At 38.9% G+C, this 25,550-nt stretch overlaps 1 long non-coding RNA gene across 1 annotated transcript in view; it reads right to left on the bottom strand.

The window, feature by feature from the left end:
• LOC119649281 overlaps positions 1 to 25,550 on the bottom strand; it is a 38,906-nt gene that overhangs the window by 436 nt on the left and 12,920 nt on the right. Inside the window, exon 2 of the long non-coding RNA XR_005249113.1 lies at positions 18,621 to 18,681. This is a non-coding gene — a long non-coding RNA (uncharacterized LOC119649281). The remainder of the gene's footprint in view (positions 1 to 18,620; positions 18,682 to 25,550) is intronic.

Raw genomic sequence — 25,550 nt, 5'->3', positions numbered from 1 at the left:
TATTTGAGTTTCGAGCGCATCGTATAACACAAGAATGTGGTTTTCCGTTTATTATTTACAAGAATTTTGTCGGCAACTTTGAAAAGAATCACTTTCTCAAGAAAGAGAACTTTGCCAATGTCTAGGAAGACGGTTATAGGCGAATTGTAAAGTTGGCTTGAGTCAGTATTTGGTGGTATCACCGCTAAGGTCAGAAGAGAGCAGATTCGCTTCACTACTAGTGGGGGCTTAGTTTCCATGACATGTCTAACTGAAACGGCACGGCATGAAGAAGAAACCACGTCATTTCATTGATGTGCTTCTTCTGTCGAAAAATCCTCAAGAAACAGGTTACGCCAGATGAAAGATCGTTTAACCAAATACATTTTGATCAGAAAAGCACGCTTCGACCATATCTTAATTGCGTGCGATCATATCGCTGGAAAATTATAACAGCGACTAGTATCTTTGCAGAGCAAAATTCCTTAAGGGGAGAAATCACATTAGGAGGTTTTCAGAATCGACTTTTTTCACTGCATAGATCGTTAGGCTAGCCATCCCAGAATACGCTACAGAATTAATAGACAAGGAGCAGCTTTCTCCAACATTGGGTGACTTCGAATGCCAAATCCTGCACTTCCAAGAATCAAATGTCAACCGAAAATCCACAAGGAGGGGGACGAGTTGCGAGAAATCATTGCCGATTCGAACTTACTGACGTACAACATCGCCAAGTGGTTGACTAATGAGTGCCAGACTCATGGGACGACGTGCAATAACTGTTCAGTGGGTAACTCCCATGAACTAATACAGAAGCTGCAACGCATTGAAATGATCCGGGAAGGGGGGGGGGTACGAGGTGATGGTGTCGTTTGACGCGGAGACATTGTTCTCCAACACACAAGTGAAAGATTTAATTTTCGGACTCGAAAGATGGCTGAACCAGTTTGGATCTGTCCCGGAATGGAGAAAAAAAGTTCGAAGTTATGCAAACCTTGCCAGGCTCTGCATGAACGAAAACTATTTTACGTTTTGGGATAGATTCTACAAAACCACTTTGAGAGAAACGATGGAGAACGCCCTCTCGCTGTTACTTACTGAAAGGTTCATGTCATCAATCGAAGAAGAAATTGAGTGGAGAGGAATAATCGCTAAAGTATGGTTTAGGTATGTAGACGACGTATTTGCGATTGTTAGAAGAGACGATATCGACAATATATCCTTGATGAACAAGATTCATCTTAATATCGAATTTACACTAGAGGCAGAAGAGGATGGTGCCCCACCCTTCCTAGACCTGAATATCATTAACTCTAGCGGAAAGCTTGAGTTCGAAATACACCGTAACAGCGTAGAAAACGATACCAGCAACTTCACACCACACATTTTCCCAAAAAATGCAGTCTATAATTGCATGATTCACCAATTGATCACATTTTCTTTTTCGGAATACAGCTTCAATAAGGAACGAAATCACATTATTGACACTGGTATTAAAAATGGGCATAATCCTCAGAATATTGCGAAGTTGATCGTAAGAAAAATCAAATAACACAATAGGCATGCTTGTACAACACTATTTTCGTAGCATAAGGCAACCACCATGAGACGGATAAGTATTCTGTATTCCTACCTATTCAATAACATGAGGAGTTGGATGAAAAAGTTTGAACTGAAAGTTGTAGGTACAAGTCGATCGTCCATCTTGCGGAATTTACTGGGAAACGTCAAGGATCCTTTGGCAGCGGAGGAAAAGAGCAGTATCTTAACACGGATTCAGGTAACGGCTCCCCGAAACTAATAAGGCTCGTCGCAGTAATTCGCAGGTAGTTAGTTTCAAAGTAATTATTGGAAAAGTTTAAAAAAATCTTATAATGGCGATTGTTTTTAGTAGCTTTGTACTGAAGGAGGGGATATGTCGCCCCCGAAATATATATATATATATACATTCAAAACAAAAAATTGTAGTTTGGAGGGCCAGATACAGGCTCAGGGTCCACCGCCCAGAAGGTAGTCGCATTATGTCCTCATGAAATCTGGTAGGGTTATGTAAATAGTCAGCGTCAGTCCCTTGTACGAGTGCATTGGTATTTATTATAACTGCATTTTATTCATAATTGAGAGTGATAAATGCTTTCATATCTGAAAGGGGATTTTTCAAAGGATCCTTTGCCCATTTGCGGGTAATTTAAGCTTGAAAAGTGGTAAAAGAATCGTCATGAAATTTGGAAGTGTGGTTCTTTGAAGAACTCCAGTGACAACTTCTAGCGGAATATTGTCGCGTAACTCTTTTATTTTTAGCTTAAACTTTTAAAAAAATGTCGAAATTTCTTCCGAATATAGTTAATATAATGCCCAAATTTGATTGAGGTTCGAATAATTATTCCTAATAAAAAAATCTCAAAAAAGTATGTTCAAAAAGGTCCTCTAATGTGGTTTCCCCCATTAAGTTATCAGATTTGATGTTGGAAAGCACCGGAACCAAGAATTACTGTTAAAATATGTTGAAATGTTGAAGCCAAATCAGCATTGGGGAGAGATGTGATCAGTTAAAGTGCATCATAGTTAAAAAGGAAGCATAAAGTGAAAATAAAGTAGCGCTAAAGCAAACCGCAAAGAGTAACAGCAGGATTCTAATCTAAAAGGAGATTCCACAAAAATGTAGCATGGAATCTGGTAGACATAGGTGGAGCAGATGAATCGACAGATTCAAACACAACTTCGAGACACGTAGAAATAGAAAAAACCGCAGAGTACATATGTATCTTCCTCCACGCCTACACTCGGATGTATTAATAATACCAAAAAGTAATGTATTATTTCGTGAAGATCAACATAGTAACCAATAAAGCTTTAAGAGTCCCTAAGGATAACATGCACTCGAGAATCTCAACTAGAAAAGTTTTATGTTCACTCTTGTGTGGAGTTAAGGGCATTCACACATTCTACTCGCTGTTATTATTATTTTTTTTCCCGTACTTTGTTTTCAATACGGCGTTTCGTTAGCTTCACATATGCGGAACAAAAGACTTAAGCGAGTAACTTGAAATAAGTGACTTGTTGCTTGGGGAAACCACATTAGGAGGTTTTCAGAATTGACTTTCTGATTGCATAGATCCTTAACGTAGTTATCTCAGAATAGGCTCCAGAAAATTCAAAGCGAAATTAGTGTTCCCTTAGATTTTATGGGTGTAGAACCGAGCTATTATCGGGTACAGGGGCTGAATCGAGCGCCTAGGAGGTAGTTATTTTATGTCCTTGCGAAATCGCGAGCGTTGTAACTGTATTTTGTTCGTAATTAAGAGTCATAAATGTCTCTATATATTTTCTCAAATGTATTTTTCTCAAAATGTCGATTTTCACATTTGCAGGAATTCTAACTCGAAAAGTAACAACCCGATTATCATGAAATTTGGAGGCATGATTCTGTACAAAATTACGAAGAATATGAGCTACTATTTAGGATTATATCATATTTTTCAGTTTTTTATGCATAATTATTGAGAATAAATGGTGAAAATTGAGTTTTTTTAATGCCTGCACAATTTTGGATTGCATTGAGGTTCAGGTTAAGCCTCTATAGAAATTTAAAATAAGCATTCTTTTGATTTTTTTTGTTCTTAGCTATTATACAATAAATTAGAAAGAAGCAGGACAAACAATTTCTACATTTATAGCACTCTAAAGTCACTAAAATATGATTACTGACGAGATAACTACTCTTCTACTACCGCGCCTTTCGCAAATATCTTGTTTACTGGAATTTACTGGAATTTACAAAACCTCAAGTTTTGAAGAGAAATTCGAATCAACTATAACTGATGGGTGTTATAGGGACTGGTGAATTTTGCAAATACTCATAAAATGCAAAAATTTATCAGGCTATTTATAAAAGCATTCTTAGAAATCAAGTTTACTTGTTACAAGCACAATAAAAGATTGCTGTCGTATGAGAGTAGCACCTGGAAAGTTTCTAGCCTTCGTCAAAACCTATCTCGGTCATGTAATCGGGGTCATCTGGCTCAATACAATCTTCAATGAAAAATTATATCTGTGGTGAGGCGGGATACCCACAAAAGTATTAGACTGAATTGGCAGTAGATAGGCCCCAAACTAACAAACGGTATCTTCTTCATTGTTAGCAGAGCCATGTAGTGGAATCAATGATCGCAGGATGGCGGACGTGTCGGTTGCCCTAGAAACTCGTAGCACAGAACACTAAAGGGGAAGTGTAGGTCTTTGGAATAATTAAGCGACTTTCGCCTTTTCGCTTGTATTATTCATTTTAAAGAATGAATAGCTAAGTTTTTAAGGTTTTTTTTAAATGAAACCTTATTACCCTCCATATTGCTGTGGGCAGGACCTAGGAGGGGGGGGGGAGGTCCTCATATATCTAAAAGAGGGGTGGACCATTTTCTTTCACAGAATATATGTAGCCATGTGGGGTATCAAATGAAAGATCTCGAGCAGTACTTTCCTAAGCAGTGTAATAAACTGGTAATAATAGACCGAACGACCTATGAAGATCTGGCACTCCAAAAATTGAATAACAACAACTTCTTCAAGCTAAGAACAAATCCTCTACCATAGTCGATTTAAAGAGGGAGAAAACACAAAAGAAATGTGCCGAACTTGTTAAAGAACATAGCCGCATTATGCATTCCCAATCCTTCTCTGCCTAGGTTCAAAATCCAACACAGGATACATAGAAATGGTAACGAAACACGGAAGATTATCGCGGACACTAATTCCTCTACCTATAGTATTTCGAAGTGGTTATTACAAGAAATCGAATCAAGATTACCGCAAAAACCAATTTCCACGTAGTCGAGAAGCCGAAAAATGCTAAGATTAGATAACATGAAATTCTAGTTTCATTTGAAATAAAGTCACTTTTTCCGAGTGTACCCATCAAAAAGACTCTACATTATTATTTATGTCAGATCTGGAGAAACTAATTGAACAGCGTGGGATAATGCCCGCCTTTTGGGTAAGATATGTCGATGATGTACTAGCCATCGTGGACAAATTACGATTGAGTGGATTGCTAGAAAAAATCAGTCAGCTCTATTATAACATTTACCATGGAGACTTAACAAATGCGAGGAACACCATTCCTGGACATCAAAATTATTAGAAATGGGGAAAACTTTAAGTTCGAAATATTCAGCAAATCCATAACCACACAACGAGTCATCCCTAGCAGCTCTTTCCATTTATAGCAGCATAAATTCGCAGTTTTCCGCAGCATGATACACAGAATGCTATACATCCCCTAAACAGATCAAGATATATTAAAGAACTGTCTTATATAAAAGACACAACGAGAAAGAACGGATACAACGTCGACATTATAGACGTAATAATAAGGAAGAAACAGGTTGTCAATAACAAGAAACAATTGAAGTCGTTGCTAGGCACCAACGACAAGACAACACTGAGATCCAGCATTACATATACCTCGTTGTGGTCTAGGATCAGTAATGCACTTGGATAATTTAAAATAAAGGCAGTCACAACAAACAGACATGCACAACTTAAAATTCGGATTTCCCCAGTATATACAGGGTGCGGCAGCATAACTTCCTTTTTTCAAAACTCAATAAAAACTATTGTATGCATCGGAAACTATTTATTTATTTTTTATAATGTAGGTACATGTCTAAAGTTTTTATTTACATTGTTTTGAAGATCAAATCTGTTAGGTGACGTCCCCCATTCTCCATACATTGCGTAAACCGATTTCTGGCGTTTGTCATGACTCTTGCTAGCATAGCAGGTGTTATGTTGGCAATTTCTTCTTGGATGGTGGTCTTCAAATCTTGTAGGGTTCTTGGACGGTTCACATAAACACTGTTGCACCGTCTTGTTGGAACCAAGTGTCCCCCAAATCCAAATTTTCTAGCCGTGGGAAAAAAAATTCTGTAGCATGTTTACATACCGGCCCGAATTCACTGTCACTGTAACCTCATTTTCCTCAAAAAAACAGGGACTAATAATTCCAGCTGAGGAAATTGCACACCACACTGTGACTTTGGGTGAATGCAAAGGCCTTTGATGCAATTCTCGAGGGTTGGTGTCAGCCCAGTAGCGCATGTTTTGTTTGTTAACCGACCCACACAAATGAAAATGGGCTTCATCGCTAAAAAAAACAACGGCAAAGGCACGCTCCTCGCTATTTCAACGCATGATGGCGACTAAACTACGTCGGGACAAAACTTTACAGTATCCCCTCTTGAACAAAACCACTAGCGCTCCGCTATGACATCAACTAACTGAATGGCGCGCATTTTAAAAAAGGAAGTTATGCTGCCGCACCCTGTATATAGGCCAGACTGAGCGGTTGGTAAAAACACGATTCGAAGAACATATCAAAGAAGCAAAAAACATAGTAGAAGTCGGACATAATATTCCCTGGGACAAGGTCTACATTATATAAAAAATACATAAAGTCCACAAACTAGATATTGCAGAGAGCCTGGAAATATTTAAACAGACTAACGCAGGGAACTGTTCGTCTAGCTTGTTCCAGGTAATTAACATGTTGAACATCTGCTGCCACCATAGCCCAAAATCTACTCAATGAAATTCTTTGAAATTTTCACGCTCTATTCAGAACGTATTTCTACGGTCCGCAAACTAAGATAATTGCGATTCATTCAGTAGTTTTTTTTTTATTCATTAAAGAAGCCTTGAAAAAACACCAAAATTCACAAAAAAAAAGTTTAACAAGGCACCAAAAATTTACCTTCAATATTTTTTAATAATCCTAGTTTGCGGACTGTGGTTAAGTCCACATCTTAAAGTGCCGTTTATATTTATTCTTTAAGATAATCGCAGCGCCCTCTAGCGTGACAGCAGAAAAACACCTCTTTTTGGAGATGGGCGTATAAGTTGCTCTGTATTTCGATAATGAACTATGCTATCGTGCTGGAAAAATTACTACGGGTGCTCAAGATATTAATAAATATATGGTGAAAAAATCGTATTTATACCTTTATCCAGTTCTTCATAAAAACATTTCTAAAAAAACGAAAAAACGGCCTTTACACGGGATGACCCCCTTAAGCGAAACAAATTAGTACAAAGCAGCACTGAAGGATACATTTTGTGTCCAAAACACGCGCCCGCATTTTTTCAAAATCAAAATAAATTTATATTATAGTAAAAACGGAAACTTTTTCTTTTAATAGTTTTACTAGTAGATTTTTCCTTTCCCACATGACTCTATTCCGTGAGAATTGTACATCCCTTTTTGCATGTATGGGGACTCAACGTAAAATGCTGTAACTCATTCCATATATGAGCGTTCATATCTAATTCCCATCTTCCTACGAAATTATGTGCAAATTGATAGAGTCACTTTTGAGAAAAATGCATACCTTATCACCCCTACACTGTCCATCAAACATCGAATAATTTCTTTGTTAGGAATTGAGGAAGTCCTGAATCCGTCATCCGTTTTGTGGAATCAGAGTGAATGATTAGGAGGATGACGAAAATGCAAGTAGGTAAATCTAAGGTAGAGTAGCACTTTTCTCTTAAAATTAAGGCCAACTTAACAAAGCTGTACAGAATTTTCCTCAACCATCTTGGGATAGTTTGAACAAACTATTGTTAACAGTGAGCGATAGCTGTAATCTTAGAGGTTTACAGGCATGGCAGGCCCCATGTCGTTTCTATCTATTCAAAAGTACATTCAAATGACTGCCACGTGTATGAAGTTTTGCATTTCCTTGAAATGTTGTCTACTCAAAAGCTGCTTCAACTTCTAATGTGCATTTTTGGCAGACTAAGAAACAGAAGCCAATAAGAAATAGACTTTAGTTTGAAATTAGATATGCAAGGACGTTCCATTGATAATATCTTAGATACTAATGTTAAATTACAGACCTTTCAGGTTTTTGTGGAAAGCAAATATTTTATTAAGATGGACCCAAGGTTCAGGATGTCCCTTTAATTGCCTATCTGCAAGTCAGTCACATCCGATTAGCTCTGAAATCAAACGAATGGGCGTAGTATTTGTCTGAACCTCCTATTTGCTTATAAGTATTGAAGGAATGTTTTCTCAGGGAATAAAAGGACTAATTTCTTCTCAATTATACTATTAATCTTGTTGATATTCAAACATCCTTTTCAATAATTTAAATCGTTTATGAATTGATTTATAAATACTTCAGAAAACATCTCAATTTTGTCATTTCTTTTATAGAAAGATTAATAGGTTTTGCCTATTTTCAAGAAATTTTCTATGATTTCTTTCCATTCATCTGAGTGGAATTGACATACACCCTGATCAAAAGAAAGAATTTCTCTTTCAACAATAGGTCAAGAAGGATTATGTTCACGGTACTCACGAATATATCTTTTATTGAACAAACAAATCATTGTAGATTGATTAATGTAGACATAAAAATTAGAGTCCATGTCTGATGTAATGTGTGCGTAGAATATTTTATGAAGGAATAATTGAAGCCTTGTTAAAATGAGCAACAAAGAAGCCAATGGACACAATTAACTTGAAAATCTTCCGTAACTTATTATTACCTGATTAGATTATTCAACTCAAAGAGTATCTGAAAACATTGCTAAATGTATCATTATTTATATTTTCATTGTTAATTTGGTGTACTTCTGTGTATGACTTGTTTTCTGGGATATTGAAAAAGGGATGAAGCCGGACTTTGTGAAGAGTTTCTAACAAATTGAAGACTATTTCTTTAGCATTGCTTATTTGAGCGACTTAACCAACATAACTTAGTGAGTTTAATTATATTTATTTATTTATTATTAATCATATTTCTCGCTTTAGAGTTGAGTCTTAAGGTATTGCGGAACCAGGTGTTGAAAAATTTTTATTATCTCTAGAGTAAGATTAAATGTGTTAAATTTTAATAATTTCAAAGAATAGATTGACGATTATTACCAATAGTCAGTCATGGAAATATACACCTGGATAGTAAAAAAAATACCCAGTTATGATCGAAAATCTAAACACGACTAGGAGAGGACATTGCTTTGTTATGATATCCTTTCCAGGATCTATCTGAAAATTTCCATAAAATCTACATCTTCACTCACTTCACATACAGTAGTACATTTTTTTTATTCATATCTAATGAATATAGAGCGAATATAAAAGCGTGAATATGGCTTATTCGATTCAATTTATAATGGCCATTATAAACAAGAAGAAAGCAAGCAAGCATTACTATCTGTTGTTGGCCGGAAGTGAATTAACTGACATACTGACTCGCTTTCTTTGAGGCCTGCCTGTGACCAACATCTTATGCTGTTATGTTGCTCTAGGTAAATCCCATAGACGGTTGCATCTTAGTGTGTTGATGCTGTTGATGACGGTTATAACTGATGAACTTGTTGCAACAAACGCAGCATCAACGGCAGCATCATCAGAAGCGACGATCTCATACTAGCAATCTATTTAACAGGTACCAAAGCTGGACCATCTTATATAGGATGGTCACCGCAGTTAAATAGTGGAGATATCAACTCTTGAGTAGTAGTGTGTGCATAGTTATGTGACTGAATGCATGATGCACCTGCTGATAGTGATGCTGATGGATGCTGAGGTTTAAGCTGAGAAGATCGCAAATAAACCTTGAAAGTATTTACGAATTGTGAGGAATTTTGGGGAAAATCTGTTGTATCTTAATTTAATATTGCAATTACCCTTAGTGGAGCGAAAGACTTGAATTTTAATCCATAATTTATTATGGGTCTTTAGCAAAATGCAATTAGAAGCAGCTTTTGCAAATCACATGTACCAAAGCACACAGATTTGAATTGTATGAATCGGGAAGGGTTCATAACTTGAAATTCATCGCTTTTTTAACAATGACCAAACTCTTCCGTTTCACACCACATTCCTTCAAATTAGAGATGCAAACCTCACTCATTAATCATTCACCTGCCATTAGCCTTCACAAACCCACCGGCACAAGGAACTTTCTTACTTTTGCGTACACACAGTTTCCACATGAACTGCTCCGGCTGCATCTATAGCAACTGGCGGTATGTTATCAACGAAAAATCACCACCGTTTGGGCATCCATTTGTCAAAATTAGAGACACGAGAGTGAACTTGTTAAGTGAGTTTAAGTATGAGTAGGTTGCATACTAGCCTGCAGCCATCGTCTACCCGCGATGCTCCATTCAATGACTACCGTAAAGATGTAGACGATGCAGTCTTGGAAGAAATTTTACCTCATTTGTTTATGATGCGAATAAAATGACTTTCTGGTACTGCACTTGTCCCGGTAATGTATTTCCAACACACTACATAGCTATGTAGCTGGTTGGCTGGATATGCTTTCTCCGCGTCATCATTACCATCATACCAGAAAGAGAAAAGAAGTGTTAAAATGTTGTTAGATGAATAAAAATTAAAAGTTGACGTGAAAAGCTGTAGAGATTGATTGATATGAACAATATTGTTTATATGAACATTTTATGTACATACGGACTTGTATATAAACATGAATGGTTCCCATAAGTAATCAATTTCTTGTTGCGAGGATTACAAACTTTCATTGCGCTTTTAGCGAGATATTTAGCGCTGAATTGCTCTCTTTGTATGCAAGTCTTTCATATTTTCAACTCGTGGTTTTAATCCGATCATGAGTTACAGTGAAAGGAAAATGCAAACGGGAAAATGAATGAATTATAATTGTTTTTTAATAGTGTGCCGATTCAAAGTGTCGCTTGGAATCATGATTTATTGTTTTACTTTGAGGTCATCAGCAAATTACTTTTGCATCTGGTACTATAGAATGATCATTAGTTTCATTCATTTCTATGAGAGGATTATCCTGTTATAGGAATGATAGACGCACTTAGGGTCAAGCACCAATCAAGTTGTCGGCCACAAACAGCAGGGCCGAAAAAGGATTTAAGGGTCCAAGTGACCACTACAAGATAATGTTCCAATATTTTCCTCGGACACCACCTTGTCGTGGTGGAGGAGCTTGTGGTAGTTTACTACTACACTAAGAGTGTCCAAACATGGAGATGGAAACAAAGGATTGTAACTCTCCAAGTGGTAAGAAGTCACAGACTTCAAATCCACCCGCGACTCTGAGAAATCAGGTCGTGGCCGAGGCACGGATTTTGAAGGCTTCATCTAATTCACGATCCCCCACGGATAAATCTGTGGAAGACAGGCTCTCCAACCGCTGTCTACAGCACGGTCAGCTAAAAAAGATAGTACGGCAACTCCCTTAATGAGAGGAACTGAAAACCTGACTACGGCCGGTCGGTCGGTGGCACTGTTACCTAAGTCTTCTAAAATACGGGGGAGGAAACCTCGACACAAGGAAACTTCAGCCGCAAAGGAGAAGGAACTACAGGCTTGCCTATCAGAAACTTCTCCCCGCCTGTACCCGGAAAAACGGAAGAAAGGGAAGCTGGTAACGTGGACGCAACTGGTCTAACACCGGTATATGGAAATAGATCCATGCAGCCCGGACTCCGTAAACCTAGGAGGGCATCTAACGGACGACAACGGAAGGCACTGCGAAAGAAGGCGAAGTTTCTTGGGAATGAGGACATGAACGTTGCTACTCCACCATGTGTGGCGGTATCCAGAGAAATTGGACACAAGAATGCGGAACTTTCGGTAGAAGGTGAGGACAAGCTGGTAACCCTGGTGAGATCCACACTGAACGCAACAGACTTTTCAGTTAGCGGCGGTTTTCATATTAGACTGCACTTATGGCTACAAACATAAGAGTTAGTCAAATCTACCTGCAGCATGCCAAAGCTTCTTCCTATCTACTGGCGGCAAAGCTGGCAAAGTTGCAGGACTGTCCTTATATATTTTTGGTTCAAAAGCCAAGTATTGTATCAGTCAAGGGGACCAGGATCTTCTTCGATAAAAGATTCTTGAGACCGAGGGCTTGCGTTCTAATGTCGAAATAGTTAGAGGTAACCATGCTGAGACAATTCTGTTGCCAGAACCTTGTTGCGTCAACTTACAATAGCAGGTTAATAGTAAGAGGAGAAACGTTACAGTTGCCTCTGCCTACTTACCCTATGATTCTTTGTGCCCTCCGCCGACGCAAGAACTAAGGGATGTGGTAGTGTATGCAGAATCAAGTGGCCTTGAACTTTTAAACGGATGTGATGCGAACGCTCAGCATATTTGTTGGGGCAGTAGCAAATGCAATTCTAGAGGAGAGAAGCTGTTTGATTTTATCACTTCACCTGGTCAGATGGCCGCGAACGTAGGGTGCGCCCCTAGAGAGGCGAGTGCTGGACGAGGTCTCACTGTCAGATCACCGATACCTAGAATTCAATCTGACTGTTGCGGGCGAACAGTCTGCAGTGCAAAGACGGAACCCTAGGAAGACGGATTGGACAAAGTTCAATGAACTTCTTGGCAATAAAGTACAGTTCCCTTGGCGACTAAGGACTCCTTTGCCGCTGGAAGGGATGAGTCGGCCACCCGCGAGAACGGGTGAGAGAAGTGGCAGGGGAAGAGTTGACGGTTCTTGCAATCCGTTCAACACGCAAGTGCTGCAAGGGGAAGTGGAACACTGCGAAAGCAGTTGTTACCCATGAAAAGGTGAGAGCATTGATGGCATCTATCCGGTAATGCTAAAGGCGGATATGGAGCACTTAGAGCGACCTCTAAGAAATATTTTTCGAGGATGTCTTGCTCTGGGCTACGTGGCTTCCTCTTGGCAAAAAGGTTAATCTAGGTTATTCTAATCCAAAGAACTTCAGACAGATCAGCTTGACTTCATTCTTGCTGAAAGGTTTGGAAAGACTGGCTGAGCGTCGCATTCGTGGAAACGCACTTAGGTCGCACCCACTTAATGAAAACCAACTTTGGTCACAAAGATAGAGGATGCAACTTTGAATGGTGAGTACGCGATGGGGGTGTTCGTGGGCATTGAAGGGGCTTTTGATTGTGCTCCTTTTCAAAAATTTTGTGATACCGCCAGAGAGCATGGTGCTGATGATGCTTTAATGAAATGGATCCATGCTATGCTACCGCAGAGATTGCTGTGCGCTGAGGTGGGTGTCGATCGCTATCTGACTGCAGACACAATGAAGGGCTGCCCCGAGGAGGTGTGCTTTTGCTACTTCTGTGGAGTATGCTGATCGACTCACTACTATGCGAACTGCAAAATTTACCAATACACACTAAATCTCAAGCTCGGTGTGTAGGAATAGACATGGTCTTTCAGTTAATCCAAATAAAACCACAATGGTATTATTCACAAAAGGAGACAATTGGGGGGGGGGGGGGGGGGGGAGGGTTGCCGCCCTGAGATGAGGGGTACTGCCCTTCAACTCTCGAAAAAGTGAAATATCTGGGAGTTAGAGATAAAAAACTTCTTTGGAACAAACATGTAGAGGTAAAGATGAAACGAGCTCTCACAGCTTATGGGCTGTGCAGGCGGGCCTTTGTCTCGACATGGGGACTCAGGCTTCTTGTGGTAATGTGGATATACATTGCCATCATTAGGCCGATGTTGCTATATGCATCCGTAGTGGGTTGGGTTAAGGTAAGACAAAAGGTTTTCACCGTAAACTAGCCGCACTGCAAAGAACTGTGTGTGTGGGTATCACGCGTAGCATGTGCACGACATCCGGCGCAGCTCTGAATGCACTACTCAATTTGCATCCCCTGGATGTATTTATTCAAAGCAGTGCAATGAGAGCAGGTCATAGACTAATTCGATTAGATATATGGGGAAACAACTGATGTGGGGGCATAGAGCATTGAAAGAGTTACTGGGGGACTGAATCCAGTTCTTACAATGTCTTCCGATTCTCGTGTCCTTATACATCTGTTTGGTAGAAGATATAAAGTTACCCGGAAGCGTAGAGAGAACTGGGAAATCCCAGAGGAATGCGTGGCGGGATTTACGGAAGTCTTCTATACTGATGGCTCAAAAACAGGAGAGGGTTCTGGAGCCGGAGTCTACCTCTCGAATAAAAACGAGAAGTGGGCTTTTCCTTTGGGTGATTGACGAGCGGTTGAAGGGCAGGCGCATCGCAATCTGCAGTAATAGCCAAGCTGCATTGAGGGCGTTGAGTAGTCCTTTGATCACCTCGAAAATCGTTCAGGAATACAGAAACTGTTTGAACTCTATCTCTAAATTCAATACGGTGGAACTACTCTGGGTACCTGGTGTCTGTGGGGTAGAGGAAAATGAAATCTCGGATGCTTTAGCCAAAGATGGGTCAATCTCCCCTATCCCGGGACCGGAACCAACAATTGGAGTATCAGCAGCATTGCCTAAATCTGTTTTCAAAAACTGGGAAAAAGTTTCCCACAATCACAGGTGGCAGAGCCTAAATGCTGCTCGACACACCAAACTTTTCCTCCCAGAACCGAACATGCGCGCCGCAAAGTTTATCCTTTCGAAAAGCAGGAGAACTTGCAGGTGTATTTTGGGCATTTTGACAGGCCATAATTCACTAGTTGGGGATATGTTCAGAATAGGAATTACTCAAGATGATACGTGCCCCTCATGTAATGAGGAAGCGGAATCCACGGAGCATTTTCTATGTGAATACCCCGCCTATGGACGCATCAGGCATCAGATCTTTGGTGCCGATGTTCTCCAGTTGCGACGGGAATTCGGAATATTCCGTTAGACGGGGGTGGCGGGTATAATGGGCCAACACGGCCTGAGTGCTCGGAAGCTGTAGCTTCTCTCGCACCGCAAACACACACACACATAACAAAACTCGGAAATTGTGGTGTAGCCTGCTGACTAACAGAATTACAATTGAGGATGTTACCGATAGATTACTACGTGTCCCTTAAGCAGTGAAGGCATACTTTGTTTTGATTTTAGCATGTTTGGATTTACTGCATATGTGTATTCTGCCTGCGATAGTGGCCCAGAGGTTGTGCCATTCTTGCCTCGGTTTGCTTTTGTCTTAGATTTATTTATCTAGTATAATATGCAGTTCCTCAGATGGTTACCACTGCACTAATTTGAGTTCTTTTTCACTATCATTGCCCATCTGCAAGGTCGGGTTTGTGAAATCTTTAATGACTTTACTATATCTGCAAGCTATTCTGCGGAGAACTAGACCCTACAAGCATCACCTCCGACTTTACTGTGAACTGTTAAGTTGACAATCAAAGCGGCATCTCCCGGGCAAGGGTGGGTCTCTTACTTAAGGCGCCCATGCCCATGAAATTCTCGCTCATTGCCTATATGGCCGCTGCCCCCAGAGCAGAGGTGACCTAGCGGCTTACGAGTTGATTTTGCCCTGGAAGAAACTGCTAGAACTTTTCGCTTTTTTTTAATACTTGGGTGCTTAGCCTAAAGATAGGGTTCGATACGAAAGTAAGTCGGTCTCCAATTGTTCCAGTTCGATATCAAGTAGATGCCTGTTGGACTGAAAACCGGCGATGTCGACTTTGGATCCCTAATTTCCCAAGAAAGAGCTTATCAATTTACGACGGAACAATCTCAAAGGTTGAAAGACCAATTATGAAAGTCAAGGACTCGTTCGTCATTTCACTTCCTAAAGTTTCTCGGATCAGAATTCACAGGATTTTAATGGAAGATTTGCAATATTGGAAGGTGTGTGCAAGATGGATATCGTGAATTTTGGCGAAATACTATCAACGATAAAAAATAATTCTTCCCTCAAATTTCTTTGTTGCTATTTAGGTAAGAAGGATATTTTTTTTGGAATCGTTTGTAGAGGTGATGCTATTTAGGAGCCGCACTTTCCGCATGAAACCGAATAACAATAATGAGCGGCAGTGTTCCTCTTCGCATCATCATCATAATCAACGGCGCAACAACCGGTATCCGGTTTAAGCTTGCCTTAATAAGGAACTCCAAAGATCCTGGTCCACCAATTCGATATCCCTAAAAGCTGTCTGGCGTCCAGACCTACGCCATCGCTCCATCTCAGGCAGGGTCTGCCTCGTCTTCTTTTTCTACCATAGATATTGCCCTTATAGACTTTCCGGCCTGGATCATCCTCATCCATACGGATTAAGTTATCCGCCCACCGTACCCTATTGAGCCGAATTTGTTTTCCTAAAAAAAAACAATTGTATACAATATTACTGCCCAACTATCCTATAGTCTAGATTTGTTGGATGGTGGACTTAGGACCAACTCAAATCGACGGTGTGTGGCCCGAGGTGATTCATTACGACGCCTTGTTAACTGATTGTAACAGAACAAAAGTAAAGCTGAATCTGAGGAGTCCCTTTTGCTCTTTCGATGACACCCATTTTTGCGATTACGATTGCATTCTTATATACTATATGACTGGTATCTATATTAATATTGCATCGATACAACAGGAATCAAAATGTCCTTAATATAATACATGCTCCATTGTGGCCAGGAAGAACAAGATAGGAATTTTTTGAGAGTAAACACAGTAACAGTTCAATTGTCTGCATAGGGGCAAACTACTGTTCGACGCGGGGTACAACGCGTTTGATAGTCTAGAATTCACTGCGAAATATCCCATTATTGCGGTGCCGGGAATCAATTAACGTAAAACTGAGGTCGGCAGTTGCACAAACCGCTGATACAAGTAAGGGATCGAATGTTTCATTTTTTGCATCATAAACTTTACTCCCTTATGGATTGGTTCTCAGTATGCGCCATTTTTTATATCCTCTCGTGTAATTGCAATATCGGCAGTATACTAAGAATGCAGTATCAGTGAATCTACGCCAATCTAAGACTTAAATATTCCTTCGACTCAAGTTTTTATATAGGCATGGGACAGTTTGTAAAGCTAGAAAGGTTTTTGCCTCGACCGTATTATACGTGAGACTCGACATTGTTCCACGCATAAGATGCATTGGAATCACAATTCGGGAGTACAGCTTCTTCACCAGCAATATTATCTTGAGGTAACTCTAAACCAATGAGTTTCTGCATTGTTTTTTGGGACCAACGCTTCGGGGATAACTGATAAAGACTTTGCATCAATTAATGAACTATACGCAACTATTATTTTCCACCAAGTTTAATCATTAAAATAATGATAGTTTTTCAATTATATTTTACAATTTTCATACAAAATATTGTTTATAAAATGATTTAATTTCAGGGATTAATTCAAACGTTCAGGAAGGTTGGATCAGTTAGTGAACTTAGATACTCTGTTCGTTCTTCAGCGGGTGGTTCAACATAAGACATCGGTGCAGTTCTTAAGAGCATGGTTCAGAATCCAGGAACATCAATTCGAACCATTATTTAGAGCGTATTCTCTAAAGTATATTTCCATGAAAGATTTGCATCTTTTTGTATACAAAGTGTGATTCATTCAAACTATATAATTTGCGCCCAGATCAAGCGATTTTATGCCGCCGGAATTTTCCTGTGGGGATTCTGCAGTCCAAGTCATGCAATCCCGCGGTAATCCATGAAGGAGTATGCTAACCGCTGAATTTGTCCTATTTCTAAATATCTGGTTTAATATGAGCTCGACTATCCACACAAAACTACCCAGATATTGCATAATTTTCCATATAATTATCCCATCAAATTCAGATTCCTAAACCCACTCATCTACCTCCTTCAACAATCTCATTTTCGCTTGAGTACAAAAATAATCGCGCTACCTTCGCTGATAGAAAGTTTTGATTGTGATTTGCAAAAATAAAATAGAATTCGCACAAAACGTTTGGCGATCTTGCGTAATATTTTCAAGAAGCATCAAACAAAACACTTCATCAACAATGGCGTTAATGGCAATTGACAGCCTTTAACGCTCCAGGCTCGAAACTACTTAACTACGGGACGCTTGCCTGAAGCCACTGTCAAACCTCAAGTTACATCAGCTCAAATGACTCCAAGAAGTCATTGCAAAAATTCTCTCACAAATCATTGGCACCAGCGTTAAGTTTCGATTATTGCTCTCTTAACAATGCTATAAATAATAGTAAACGAACCATGGCGGAGAACCCATGATGCAGGCTTTCGAGATCAAAGCAACCATCCAACATATGGCGCTTGCATTCACTCTTCCTCCTGGAGCCAGTAGTCATTACGTGAAGTCGGAAAGCGAAAGTTCCGTCTTCCAAAAATAATCGCGTTCTTCTGTGAATACCTTTTGAAGAAGCTGTAATTTGGTGTTGATTCCATGGTACTTTGGAGTGAATTCCCTGAGCCGCTTCTAGTATGTAGTTTGGGAGGAAATGTCTTGCCCAGCCATGGGTATTGCAAGCCAAGGCACTTTCTATTCTCAACTTTTTGGATTTATTGTGGAGTGGTGCCGGTGGCGTTAATGATGTTGATCGTGACGGTGGAGTAGGTGATATAAGAGTCTTATTCAGGGAGAGTTCGTCACGCTTCTGGCAATTTTTGCAGATTGCGGCTATTATTGTTGTCTTTTATGGTTTGCCGGAGGTTTGCGATGTTTTGGAAAATCTAGAGTTTGTTGACCCGCTGATTTTGCTATACTTTCAATTTCGGTTCACAAATTATGGGTAGAAAGTAATGTTGAAAGCAGTGAATGTTCTTAGACGAAGTTTTGCTCATATAGCATCAAGAACTTGAACAGTTGAAGCTATTCACATCTAATCTAATGCATTGTTTCAGTTGGAGAAATGCGCTATGTTACTATTTGGATAATATTTGCCATTTGCGGCTCATTTTAATGAAAATTACCGTGTACTTCGTGATTATTATATAAATGAATATTAATCACATCAGAGAATGTTTGTGTTACCTGAAAAAGAAGAAATAAATCGTTAGCGAATATTCTTAGAGTAATTACAACAATAATTTAGGGGTGTAAAAAATAGCGTAAAAGGACACAGTGTGCTTTTGTAAAAAGTTGTAGTTTTTCACCAAAACCTTTAAATTAAATCAAGTTTTCAAAAGGTGTCTATATTATATCAATCATGAATTTGATGTTCTATAAAATACAGTCTCGAATTTGCAAAGGGATTATACATTTTTACAACCCTTAATTCAATTACACTAAAATAAGACTTTTTCCCAAACCAGTATCATGTTAAAGACACCAATATAAAACCACCCTTTTTTCGCTTTATTCGAATCGAGTAAAGAACTTCAAGGTATGCAAAACAACCTTCCAGTGGCTCCAGCACAATTATGCTTTGAAAAATACTACGTGGTTGGTACAATATTTTTCCATCATTTTAATACCACTCTAGAGAGAAGATATGTATATATATATATATATATATAAATTGTCTGTTAATCATCCAGACAATTAAATCAATTGAATTTGTTTGAGAGTCAAAATATCCTCTAGGGATTAACCGTTTACAACCAGAGAGACTGAAGTAGGACTTCCTGACATAAAAATGTCGAAAAGTAGTCGAATTGATTAACTAGTGAAAAACTTTTTCCACCAGGAATTAATGCCGATAAATGCAAGTTTTTGATACGTTTGCCTTTTATATCATAACAACAAAATCGTAGCCTTAAATCTTAATTCGTTACTTTTTTGAAATGATATCCTCTGGAACTGCTATGGATTGCTTATACTCCCGCGTAATATAATGATACAATAATGCAATGAACTTCATATAATGTGAGGAATTATGTCTATATCTGTTATTGTATCACAATAGCTTTGCGACTTTCTATTGACTCCAGTAAAATTTCTGAAAGGTGCTATTCTTGCAGAGAGTAGCTTTAGATACGGTTTCACGAGGGACTCTTCCAAAAAATCCACCAAGCCACCTACCACGACTGAAAGAACAAAGATTGGTTGTTTCTTCTAATGTAAAGTATCTGGATGTCATCCTGGATCCAAAGCTAAATTGGAGATTGAACATAGAACTGAGGGTTAAGAAGGCCTGTATAGCCTTCTATGCTTGCAGAGGAAAGAAAGAAATGGGGTCTTCAACCGAGGATGGTTCTCTGGATATATACCGCTGAAGTGTGTCCGATCCTAACGTACGGTTCTATTGTATGATGGCAGGCTTTGAGAAAAAATACAATAGGATGAAGCTTAATAGGATTCAAAGAACCGCGTGTGCAGGTGCTACTGGGGCTCTGCAGTCCTGCTCGGCAGATGTTCTCAATGTACTTCTGCATCTTCTCCCCCTAGATCTTCACATCAAATACGTTGCAGCGTGAAGTGCCGTCAGTCAGGATGCTGGGCAGCGAAGTCCTACGGCCACAGCAACATCCTAGATGAAGTACCTGGGGAAATCTGGGCATTCCCAAGGACTATACCACACGCAAACTGAATTTCACGAAAAAATTTGCTGTGCACTTTCCAACCAGGGCAAAGTGGAAGACCGGTGCGTGTTGCAAGTTTATGACTCAATATTCTTTACCGATGGATGAAACAAGGCCTGTGAAGTTGGCGCGGGGATTTTCTCGAATCTTGGGCCTTAGATGGCGAAGGCCTACGAGCTGTGCCAAGTCAAGGAGAATTTGGCCCGCTTATAACATAGTCCGATCACGAGAGCTCCTGTGCCAGACGCATGCAAACGCACTCAAGATTACGGTGATCGGCACGGGACACTGGCCCATAGGGGACCATGCTGCCAGGCTCGGCATAATCTACAATTCGCATTGCCGAAGCTGCGGAGAAGGAAGTGAAACCCTCATGCAATTTCTCTGCAATTGCCCAGTTCTAGCTAGAGTCAGGCTACGGACACTGGGTAAACCATTCTTTGGGGACCTCAGAGAGATTTCTAGCTGCAGGATGGCAGAACTGCTTTCCTTCGTGAATGCTACGGGCTGGCTCTGAAGATCAGACTAGACTCTGCCTCCCTGCTCTCATAACTGCAGTCACGGCGTTAGGAGTTTGTGGCATCAAAACAACTCCGGATTCTACTGAAACGTACATTTAATTGGCCTTAACCGCTTTCTTTCGTTAAGTATAGAAACTAAATTCTTGATTCCTCCACTCTCTATCTGATTTTAAATTAGAAACGCAACTGCTTTTTCTATATCTATTTTCGAAACTTTGTTCTTAAAAATTCTACTATCGGCTTAAACCCGTTGATACACAACATCTTTACATCTTGTTAGTATTTTTTTAGCATTACTGCTATGCTGTTGCTGGCTTCATTGTATACTGCATGTGCAGTCCTGACATTGGGTAGTTAATGAGTGGTCCGATGGATAAAGCGCTGTGCGAAAGATAACATGCTACTGGAAACGTGGACAATGAGCCAGCTGACAAACAACGAGCCCTTGAACGGTAGTGTGATATAACTGCTGGTAAAAAAATACGAAAAATAAGCGAGCGAAGAGACTGGGATTGAAAGAAAGGGGAACAATATTTAGGTTGGAGGTTCTGGCGAAAACGATTGCTAGCATCGTTCTTAGTTAAGTATCCAGTTTATATTTCTAAATTTACTGTAAATATGTTTACTTATTTTTCAACTTTAAATTCTGGATGCTCACGCAAAGTAAACAGGGGTCACTTAGGTTAAAAAAAAATCGGATTGCCTAAGAAATAAAGTTTTATAATTTTGTCTTAATTCGTCCAATTTTGTAAATTAACGATAAGGAAAAATATAGCCAGGGAAAACGACCGAGTATTTATTACTCGGCGCATAACCTTTGTTTACTTGACTGAAGGAGAACTTATTATTGACGGAAGGAATCCCTACTGACAGTCAAGTGAACTCAAACCACGCCGCAACGACAATGTTAATGAGCATGGGGGTGGCTGCATTGAACTAATGAGAGCCAATCGAATTTCTTAAAATAGAACTGTAGTCAAGTTAGCTTAAGTAAAGCTAACGCAGATTTTAATAATTAGTCTGTTGAATAGATTTTAGAATTGTATGACAGAGCTCCAATTTCTTTAGATTTTTATAAAGCAAGCGTTCATTCCATCTCTGGTTAATAGTCACGCCTTTGTTAATAATGTGTTTAATTACAATAGCATTCTATTCTCTTGACCACTTATACAAATTTAAAATATGTTAATGACATTTTTCACTAATTTGTCATTCTACTTTCTCGTGAAGTTATTCATCATCATCAACGGCGCAAAAAACCGGTGTTTGGTTTCGGACATCCCGTCTCCGTGGTAAACCCCCGCCTATTCAGTCAGATTTTATGTACAGTCGTGGTACCGCCTATGCAAGTAGGTTTCATTCTTATTTGTGTAAAACAAAACCTTATTAAAATCGGTTTGCTGTCCGTCCGTCTGTCTGTCTGTCACACACATTTTTCTCGGAGGCGGTTATAGCGATTGAACCAAATTTGATGGAAATGTGGGAATTGTGAACGCTCCCACATTGAGTGAGCTATATCCTTCTACGCCGAATTTAAGGGGGAGGGGGGCCGTCCTAATACATGTATAAGGGGTATGTAAATTTTTTTTCACCAAATATCAAAGTCTCGATTAGTACTTTCCAAAGGCGGTCTGAGTTTTGATATTTGTTGGAAAGGTAAGGAGTGCGGGGGGCAGAAGTGATAATTTCTTTAACGGACCTCAGAAACTACCCAACCGAAAAATCTGAAAACATTAGGAGACTGCCACTATATGGTGCTTAGACTTCGAAATACCCTTCATACCGATATCTGTTCAAATAAAGTTAATAATAGTATATTACTATAATTTTTACTAATTGGCTGCAAAACCCCCTTCAGTGCTGCTAGCACCACGAAATTATGTAAACACAAAACCTTATTAAAATCGATTTAATGTCTGTCTGCCAATCACACCCGATTTACTAGAAAACGGCTAAATCAATTGTTACGAAATTTGGTAAGAAGGTGTAGTCTGTGAATCTCTTTACATATAGCTAGGGCATTATTTGGTGTTGAGTTTAAAGGGAGGCCTCCATGCATGTGAAAGGGGAATGTAAAATCTTTTCTAGCCAAATATGGTCATGTAGGTTATCAAATGAAAAGGCTCAATTATTAGTAGTAGTACTTTTTGAAAATGCTTCTGATATTGGGTGGAACATAGAGGAGTGAGGGCTCAAAAAGTGAAGCAGGTCTCGTTCTCAGAACTTATCCAATCAAAAAATTTGAAAAAAATCACAGTGGGGCATCTCTACGAAACTTAGGCTTCAAAATACATCCGGTTTCTATATCTGCACAAATAAAATTAATAACAGTATATTTCACCTTTTTAGAAATTTACCCGGCCACCTCCCTTAAGTTCATCCCAAAAGTACAAAATTAGTGTAAGGGATAATATAAGACACAATTTGGACAAGTTTGAAGAAAATCCAACTATTACTAACAAAGTTATAGAGAAACTTTACAATTTTTTGAGAAAATCATGCATTCTACAGCGTGTATGACGTCATCATCACATATCAATTCGTCAATACCACAACAAAGTGAGCTTATATGAATAGGGGGTCTCGAAGAAATATTTTGTCATTTGTATACCAATATCATTTCCTTCAGGCAGATATATTTATGTGCGGATGTAGGTATATATATGTACTAATAAAGTTTGTGGGTAGTGTCTAATTCAGTTAGATATATTTGTACATTAAACCAGCGGTATTCAATATACGTACTGTATATGTACATATGTATGCTTTTGTGGTACAATCAATTGATATATGCGCATGTATATGTACAATGTTCGGTAATAGGCAGTTTGCTTGTTTAGGGTGAGGATAATATCTATGTGAGTAATATGTACGCACATATTGTAGTTTGGAAACATATGAAGGAATATGTTGGATTTGTAGCTATACACGGATGGAAAAATGTGCGCAGAAGTTTCTCACATAAGATGAACTCAAAACCTTTATACCCGAAGTGCGGGCTTCCGGTATTCCGACCTGTTTAAGGTTTGTGTAAAACAAAACCTTATTGAAATAGATTCAATGTCTGTTTGTTGTCTCTCTGTCTGTCACACGCACTTTTCTCCAAACCGTTTAAAGCGATCCAAACGAAAAGTGGCAAATATGGGAACTATGAAATGCCTCGCATATAGTGTGGAACATAAATTTACCTGGAACTTAAAGGTTTTCATCGAATATAGTCAAGTGAAGTATCAAATGAAAGGTCTCGATTAATACTTTCCGAATCTGATATTAGTTTTGACGTGAATTGTAAAGGAGTTAAAATGTGCGCACTTAAAGTTAGACTGGACTCATTTTCGGAAACTACCAAACAAATCCAAAAATTATAATGGTGCGCTTAAATGAAATCTACACCTCGAAATATTAAAGTCCTATATATGAGGAAGTTACTTCCCCCAGCCATTTTACCTTTTGATACTATTAGGTGAACCCTTTTTGCATCTATTTTTGGTGAACTTCTTCACATTTGTTAATAACGTTTAACTCTTAGTGTGAAGCGTATGGAATTAACTGTAATTGATAGAGTACTTTACAGAGCAAATTATTTATGTAAATAGCTGCTCACACAGTTGAATTTTATATTATTATGCAATTGCAATCGCCACGTTCTGAAAGTTCCTCACATAAGGAAACATAAAACCTTTTATACCAGAAGTGTCCAGCTTCCAGTTTCCCGACGTGTTTACAATGGGGGAGGGGATGGGAGAGGAGAGCATATTGGCGAAAATGTACACCAATAGTCACAAACTGCTGCTGATGTTTTATTCAATAAAAATTGTAGATCCTTCTTTAGCTTGCTGGTGGGAATATGTTGCGTGGTACAAACAAAAACTACAGATTTTCGTTGAACAGTTTAAGTTTGGTTTGGTCATTATCTGTTTTTCGTCAAGTATTTTATTTAAAATGCCAATTCTGTTCTAAATAAATATCTGAGATCAGTACAGGTTACCATCGTCATTATTTTTGGTTAGTGGCCATCTTTTACTATTTCCAAACATTTTACTTTTTTCGTGTCTAACAACTGCCATTTTTTTACAACTTTGTTTATTATTGTATTTCTGTTTGCGCAGCACTAAGAATGAATGATCAAATCTTACAGACTAAAGAAAACATATAAATTCCCCCCAACATTTGGAATTATTGTTCTAAAGTTAATTTGAATTTGAAGCTACAATTATGAACATTAATTATAACATGTTAACGTGGACCCTGTAACAAGTTTCTGGCAAGAAAATTTGGGTGCTTTTTGAGTATTTTTTATATTTTTTTAACTTGACAAAGTCTTCTACGAGAGGAGTATTTAGATATCGATGTAAGCTAATGATTTTGATGACCCAAGGCGCATTTGCTTGGACTCACGTTTTCTTCTTATTCTCTTGGAATAAAGGCTTCAGTCTGTCTAAGGAGACCGCATATTTCGTGCATTTCGAGGATGGATGCCCGTTTCAACAACCAGGATTACTTCAAGCAAGGATCGGAATCATAAATTCAAACATACTGTTATTCTATTTATCTATATACTATAATCGTCATTAATGTAAATAATTAGTACCTAGGGCTCAACCTGGAGGAGCGGGCGTTTAAAATTAATTTGCTGGTCGAAAGATTCTCAGTTTTTTTTTAAATTACTACTACTGTTTGGTTACTTAATATCACAAGGAATACACTACAAAGCACAGCAAAGCCTCTATGAGAATGAATCACTGAAGTTTGAAATGGACACCCTTCTGACGAAATGATGTCTTGCAATCGATTGATTTCTTGTTAGTTTAAAGATGTGTGCCAAATGGATGCCTTGAACCGATTTGAAAATATAAAT

The sequence above is a fragment of the Hermetia illucens genome, chromosome 2 (assembly GCF_905115235.1).
Source record: "Hermetia illucens chromosome 2, iHerIll2.2.curated.20191125, whole genome shotgun sequence".
Lineage (NCBI taxonomy): Eukaryota > Metazoa > Arthropoda > Insecta > Diptera > Stratiomyidae > Hermetia > Hermetia illucens.
Note: the sequence above shows the minus strand (reverse complement) of the source record. Positions and strands in the feature narration are given on the sequence as shown.